Genomic DNA, 6,278 nt, shown 5'->3' with positions numbered 1-6,278 from the left:
ATAATGACTTTCCTTTAGGTAGTAGGTAGCTGTATCATTTTTAAATTTCTGTTAATGTATGTACTTAACTGTCACATCTAGCGGCCGATTCTAAAACAGAACTCTGAAATCTCTGTTCTTTTAAAATCTCTTCTTAGGATGGAGACTTCCCAGGAATTGTTCTCACCAATAGAAAATGGAAGAGGAGGTGGCCTGCCACTTCCTAAGTGAAGTTACTTAAGACTGCAACTGCCATCTTTTTTTTTTTTAACTAATAGACAACATTAATTTTATTTGCATTTATTTTATACTTAATTTTTTCCCATGCCTTAAGGTTTTGTTTCTTCAGTTTCTTCTGGGATATCTTTTTCTTCTGTGCAACTTCCTCCTCTGGTTTAGGAACAATTTGTTCCTTTTCAATAAGGATCATCTTAACCTGGCAGGGGGAGCTCATGGATGGATCAATCCGGCCACGAACTCTGTAAGTACCGCGGCGCATCTTGGGTGCTTTGTTCATTGGTTATGTTCAATAACCAGAGAATCTACATCTAACCCCTTAAGCTCAGCACTACTCTCTGCATTGTTAAGCATGTGCAGCACAAATTCAGCACTCTTTCTGGGCCACCGACCCTGCGTCCAGCCCCACCGTTTGGCCGGGGCACACCTACCAACTCCACCACTGTAATGCCGGTTTGGCACACATTACTTCTTTAATGTGACATCCTTCAGATACTTGGTGGCCTTTCGGATATGCATACCCTTGAGGGCCTGGGCAGTTTCACGTATGTTCTTAAAGTGAACGCAGAGATTTGAGCCTCTTGATTTGCATGATTTTGTGGGGTTTTCTGGGTCGAGAGAGTGCCGAACAATTTTCACAGGTCACCTCAGGCCCCTCGCAGGAAGAGGTGAAACTGCCATCTTGCTGGCGAGCTGCGTCCACAGACCCTGCCCCTTTCTGCGTCTGACTAAGCAAGTTGCCATGTCGGAGAAGCTCAGCTGTCATGGACTGAGGCGACCTCCAACTCACAGCCACCTCTTGACTGAGACCTTTGGTTTAAGAGCCCCAGAGGAATTACACTGTCCTGTAAGCCAGGCTTAGAACTGGGTCCTCTTGGGGGGCTGTAAACAGGTGGATCACGATGAGTCTGATCTAGTAGTGAAACCCTGAACACCCTGGAGACTCTTCCCTAAAATACAAAAAAAAAAAAAAAAAAAAAAAAGAACTGGGTCCTTCCCCATCAGGCCTAAAGATGTGGCCACAGCCCTGGCCGCTGTTTCAGTTGTGGCTTTCAGAGAGACCTGGAACACAGCACCCAGCAAGCCCATGCTGAGATTCCTGGCCAGAGCAATGAAGTGATAAATTCATGTTGCTTTTTTTTTTTTTTGCTGCAAAGCTTTATTCCAGAGGGGCTCAGTCCTCCTTGGCAGCTGCCTTCCTCATGGCGGCCAGCACGTTGCTCAGCTCCTCACGCTTCCTCTTGGCGCAGATGTGCGTCCCCACCCTTTTCTTGATGAACTTGAGGGCGCGCTTGTCTTTGGAGACCTTGAGCAGCTCCGTGGTGCGCTGCTTGTAGGGGGCAAAGCTGCACACCTCCCGGATCATGTCCCGCACAAACTTGGTGTGTTTAGTAAGGCGTCCACGGTGGCAGCTGTGCCTCGGTGTGCTCACATTCTTAGTCACCTTGTGGCCCACGGCCACGGGACGGTGCAGGGCCATGGCTACTTTTCTTCGATGGTTGCTGTGGCAGAAGGAAATTCATGTTGTTTAAAGCTAAGTTTATTCACCCCAGAAAGAGTGGCTATCATAAAGAAATCAACCAACAACAAATGTTAGAGAGGCTGTGGGGAAAGGGGAACCCTTCTCCACTGTTGGTGGAAGTGTAGATTGGTGCAACCATTATGGAAATCAGTGTGGAGAGTCCTTAAAAAATGAGGCCTGGAAATTCCATTCAAGCCTGCTATCCCCCTACTGGGAATTTTCCCAGAGGAACTGAAAGCGTTATATCATAGTGATATATGCGTACCTATGTTTATAGCAGCACAATTTGTGATAGCCAGATCTTGGAAACAACCAAGAGGCCCGTCACATGTGGAATCGTTGAAAAAGATGTGATACTTTTATGTAATGGAGTATTACTCAGCTATAAAGAACAGTAAGCTCGAAACCTTCATATTTAAGTGGATGCCACTTGAAGATATACTTATAAATGAAATAAACCAGATCCACATCTGTAAATATCATATTGTCTCCCTAGTATAAGAACTTAAAAGAGGAATTGCATATAGAAAGTTACAACACAAATAAAAGGAAAGCGAGAACTTGAGGATTGGACAGTGAGGAATGGGAAAGGAGAAAAGCTGGGAAACATGACAGGGGCAAAGCCGTGCATTTGTACGCACGAGATGTGTGGGGCAGTGATCCTGGGGGACACCAGCAGGTTTTTGAGACTAGCAGTTGGCTAGTGGGATTCTCACCCTGACTAACTGCTTATGCGGTGCCCGTGAGCCAGGCGGCTGCACTGAGGATGGCGATGTGTAATAGAGGGGTCACGCTTGGAGCGCCTGCCATCCTGGTCTTCTAAATATGTACTTCTTGTCATGACATACCATTTATTGACATAATGTCTCTCAAGTAAAGGCTTTTTTTTAAAAGGGTAATAAATTGAAAAAAAAAAGACACAAGAATAAAAAAAAAATGTCACAGGTCTGTCCTGTTACAATTCTGTATATGGTTAGATTTCTAAATTTCTTTGTAAAAATATGTTAATGCTTATTTCTACTTTTATAAAATTATTTTTCCTTCATATTCTGTAAGGAATTAAAGTTCAACAATCAATATTTGATGGAAAATACCTGTTCCATGATATGCTAAAGATGTTTGATATTTAGACAGACAGGGTAAACTGAATTGCATATATTGCAGGTTAATAATAAGCTTCTCTTCTGGAGGATTAACAACCTAAGTTAGCAGATCAAAATTGGAGAAAAGGAAGGGCTGCAAGGTTAGCCAAAATTTTGGTCCTAGCCTTTCAAGGTCAGTGAAGACTCGGACATAGGAGAACCTGTACAGTAACAACATGTAACTCAGTTGTGCTCCAAATTTTCTGATCAAGAAGATTATGGAGCCACAGAGGAATGTGATTGATGATGTATAGTGTGCCTGGGGAGAGTCACATGGAGAGAAAAAACATTTTCTTAGGCTTTAACAGACAGCAAATTAGTTAAGCAATGGCCGTGACTCATCCTCAAGGCTGACGCTGACAAAGGATCTGCAAAGTGCGGTACAGGGCTACAGGATAAATCCTGAGAGTACTTGGCTGACCTTATCAGATACAAAAGTTACATTTCTTGGTATATAGGTCTTGCTATATCTTGGTCTTAACCATCCAGCAGAAAAGTATAAAAACAAGTTATATAAAGTAAAGCCGTATTAATATGATGAGCTGTAAAAGGCTCGAGTCAATAACTTCTGAGGATAATCCACTAATATTATAGACTGCTAGACAGTGTTAGATTCTTTAGCTGAATTCAAACACCTATAGTATTTAGATGCCAGTAGAATATCCACCTCTGACAAGACAAAAAAAAGAAAAGGACATAAAGGAAAGATCATTTTTTATTTATATATACAATATAGTTAGGATAAACTTACAGCTACTTTCACTTAATTCAATGAGAAGAAAGAGGTGTACTAAGGACAGGATATCCTGTCTGCTTCTTGTACTATGGATAACCACTAAGAAAATAACAGTGTACAATGTATTGATTATTGAAACTGTTCTATTAATCAGCTTTGAAACTGTCTCATTCATATTTATTTCTCAATTAAAAAATAAAAATTAAAAAATTAAAATAAAATTTTAAAAAGGTAAGTTTATTATATAGCAAGTGCTAGCTAGGGTAATTATTTACATTAGTTTTGGTATATAAAAGTTGAGGTTTGCATGCAGATTGCCATGTATTAGGTGTCTATATCTTTTTATTTTTTTCTTGTCTACCTTCTTTCCAACTATGTGAATATTTTTTTCTTTTAACTTTTATAAGTGTCTGTCCTCATCTTTGGATAAAATCAGGTACTCTTAAGAAATCAAGTATGTATTCTTTCCTTTTTATTATCTGTAAGGAATTTTATTTTGTAAGTTCAGATGAAGCCTAGAAAATTTATCCCTCTACAGTGACCACTGGCAGTCTTACTAATCATAATATTGCACCTGTACACGTGAAAAACTGCATCACAAAGTCGTAAGTAGGGGCTGGGGAGATGGCTCAGTGGAATAAGCACTTCCCTGGCAAGTGCAAGGGCCTGAGTTCAATCCCCGGCTTCCAAAAAAAAAAAAAAAAAAAAAAAAATTATAAGTGTTATAATTTTGCTTTCAACTGTCACACATATTTTATTTTATTTTTTTAATTTCTGAATTTATTTAAACCACAGCACCACATTTCCAAGAAAAATGAACCTTTTGCACAAGAAATATGAAAAAAGTCATACCAAGTCACATAACAATGAAATTGTCCAAAACTAATTATAAAGAAAAACAATCATTAAAGCAGATACATAGAAAAAAATATTAGCTACAGAAGAACAGAATTAAATAGCATCTTATTTCACATTAGGAAAAAAAAAAGAGCAATGTCACACATATTTTAAAGAACCTAAATTCTATTATATTTTCCCAGATATTTGCCGGCTTGGTTGCTCTTACTAACGGTAAAAGTTTCCCTCCGACGTAAATTTCCCTACCCTGAAGAATTTCCTTTATCATTCCTTATAGAAGAGATCTGGTGGCAATAAATTCTCGTATTTTTCGTCTATCTGCAAACATCTTTATTGCATCTTCATGTCTGAAGGATATTTTCACTTTATGTGGAATTTGGAGTTGACAGTTCTTTTCTTTCAGCGCTGGATATAGAATCTGAATTGACAGGGCTTTCTTTCAGCGTGGTAAATATGTTATTTTACTTCCTTTCAGCTTCTGTGGTTTCTAATGAGAAACGTATGCTCATTGAAATCAGTTTCCCTAGATGAAGTGAATCGTTTGTTCTTGCTCGCTTTCAAGAATTTTACTTTTCGCTTTCATTGGTTTGATTGTAATGCAGTTTCTTTTGATTTTGTTATGCTTGGGATCCACTGCGGTTATAGTGGGTTTATTCACTGGGTTTATTCATGTCGTTTGTGAAATGTGATTTTTCTATCATTATTTCTTGAAATGCATTTCTCTGTTCTGATATTTTTTTCTCCATTCCTTCTAAAATCTAATTACACAAATATTAAATATGATGTTTAAGGGGACAATCATACAGGGTCACTTTTATTTAAGGCCTATACAGTCTAACAAGTATCAGCATTTCAAGTACAGTCTACTCAGTGAACATTCAGTGGTGTAGGGGGAAGAACACTTTTCTACCCAAAGCTTAGTACAATTCAGTAATGGCATACAACCCCTTACTATGAAGTGAGTTTACTGGTAATAACTTTATGAAATTTACTCCCGATATTTGATGTTGCAAACTTTAGGCCCTTCAAGATATGCGGGACCCTTGTACATATCTGCCATAAACCCCATTATTCAAGCTCTCCTAGTAGCCTTTAAAATTTCTTGCTGTTTCTTTCCACCAAGACCTGTTCTAGGCCTCCCATGAATGCAGCCAGTATATGGAGAAATAAACTGGGACAAAAGCTGTACATTCTTATAATCCACATGTTTCCCACACAAGATACACTTCTTAAGAGGTTCCTTGTAAGGGCTTTCCATTGAAATAGGCAAGTTTCCATTGTTGGTTGTTTGTGCTGTGAACAATCTCTTCATGGCACTGTGTGAGACAGGGATCTGGGAGGTGGACAGCAGCCATTATCCTGTGTGTCAACTTCTTCCTCCCTAGACCACAGCAAACAGTGACCACAGCGGCCATGGGTTCCATTCCTCTTCTTCCTTTCCTTTCTCTAAATCCTCCCAGCAGGCCCCCTAAATATTTTGATATTTTGACACAGGTCTCTGAGTCTCTCAATATTGGAATTTTTCTCCCTAGTATGTTTTCTCTGTCATTCAGATTAGATAATTTTTGTTGCTCTACCTTTAAATTCATTTCCATTCAATTGATTTTAAAATCGTTAGTCTACTTTTCCAATTCTAAAATTCCCATTTGGAAATTTTTATAACTTCCTTTTTTTTTTTTTTTTTTCTGTATTTTAGTACAGGGTCTACCGGATCTCACTATGCAGCTCAGACTCAGTGATCCTCCTGTTTTCAGCCTCCCAAGCACTGGGATTATAGGCACATGCCACCATGCCCAGTCTTAAC

The 6,278-nt window shown here is 39.2% G+C and overlaps 1 pseudogene; it reads right to left on the bottom strand.

Moving 5' to 3' along the window:
- Nucleotides 1-5,462: 5,462 nt before the first annotated feature.
- On the bottom strand, nt 5,463-5,889 carry LOC111816057 (annotated as a pseudogene).
- Nucleotides 5,890-6,278: the final 389 nt, after the last annotated feature.

This window comes from Octodon degus, unplaced genomic scaffold (assembly GCF_000260255.1).
Source record: "Octodon degus isolate 3935 unplaced genomic scaffold, OctDeg1.0 scaffold00026, whole genome shotgun sequence".
Classification (NCBI taxonomy): Eukaryota; Metazoa; Chordata; class Mammalia; order Rodentia; family Octodontidae; genus Octodon; species Octodon degus.
The sequence above is the reverse complement of the archived record's forward strand: the minus strand, read 5'-3'. Positions and strand labels throughout refer to the sequence as shown.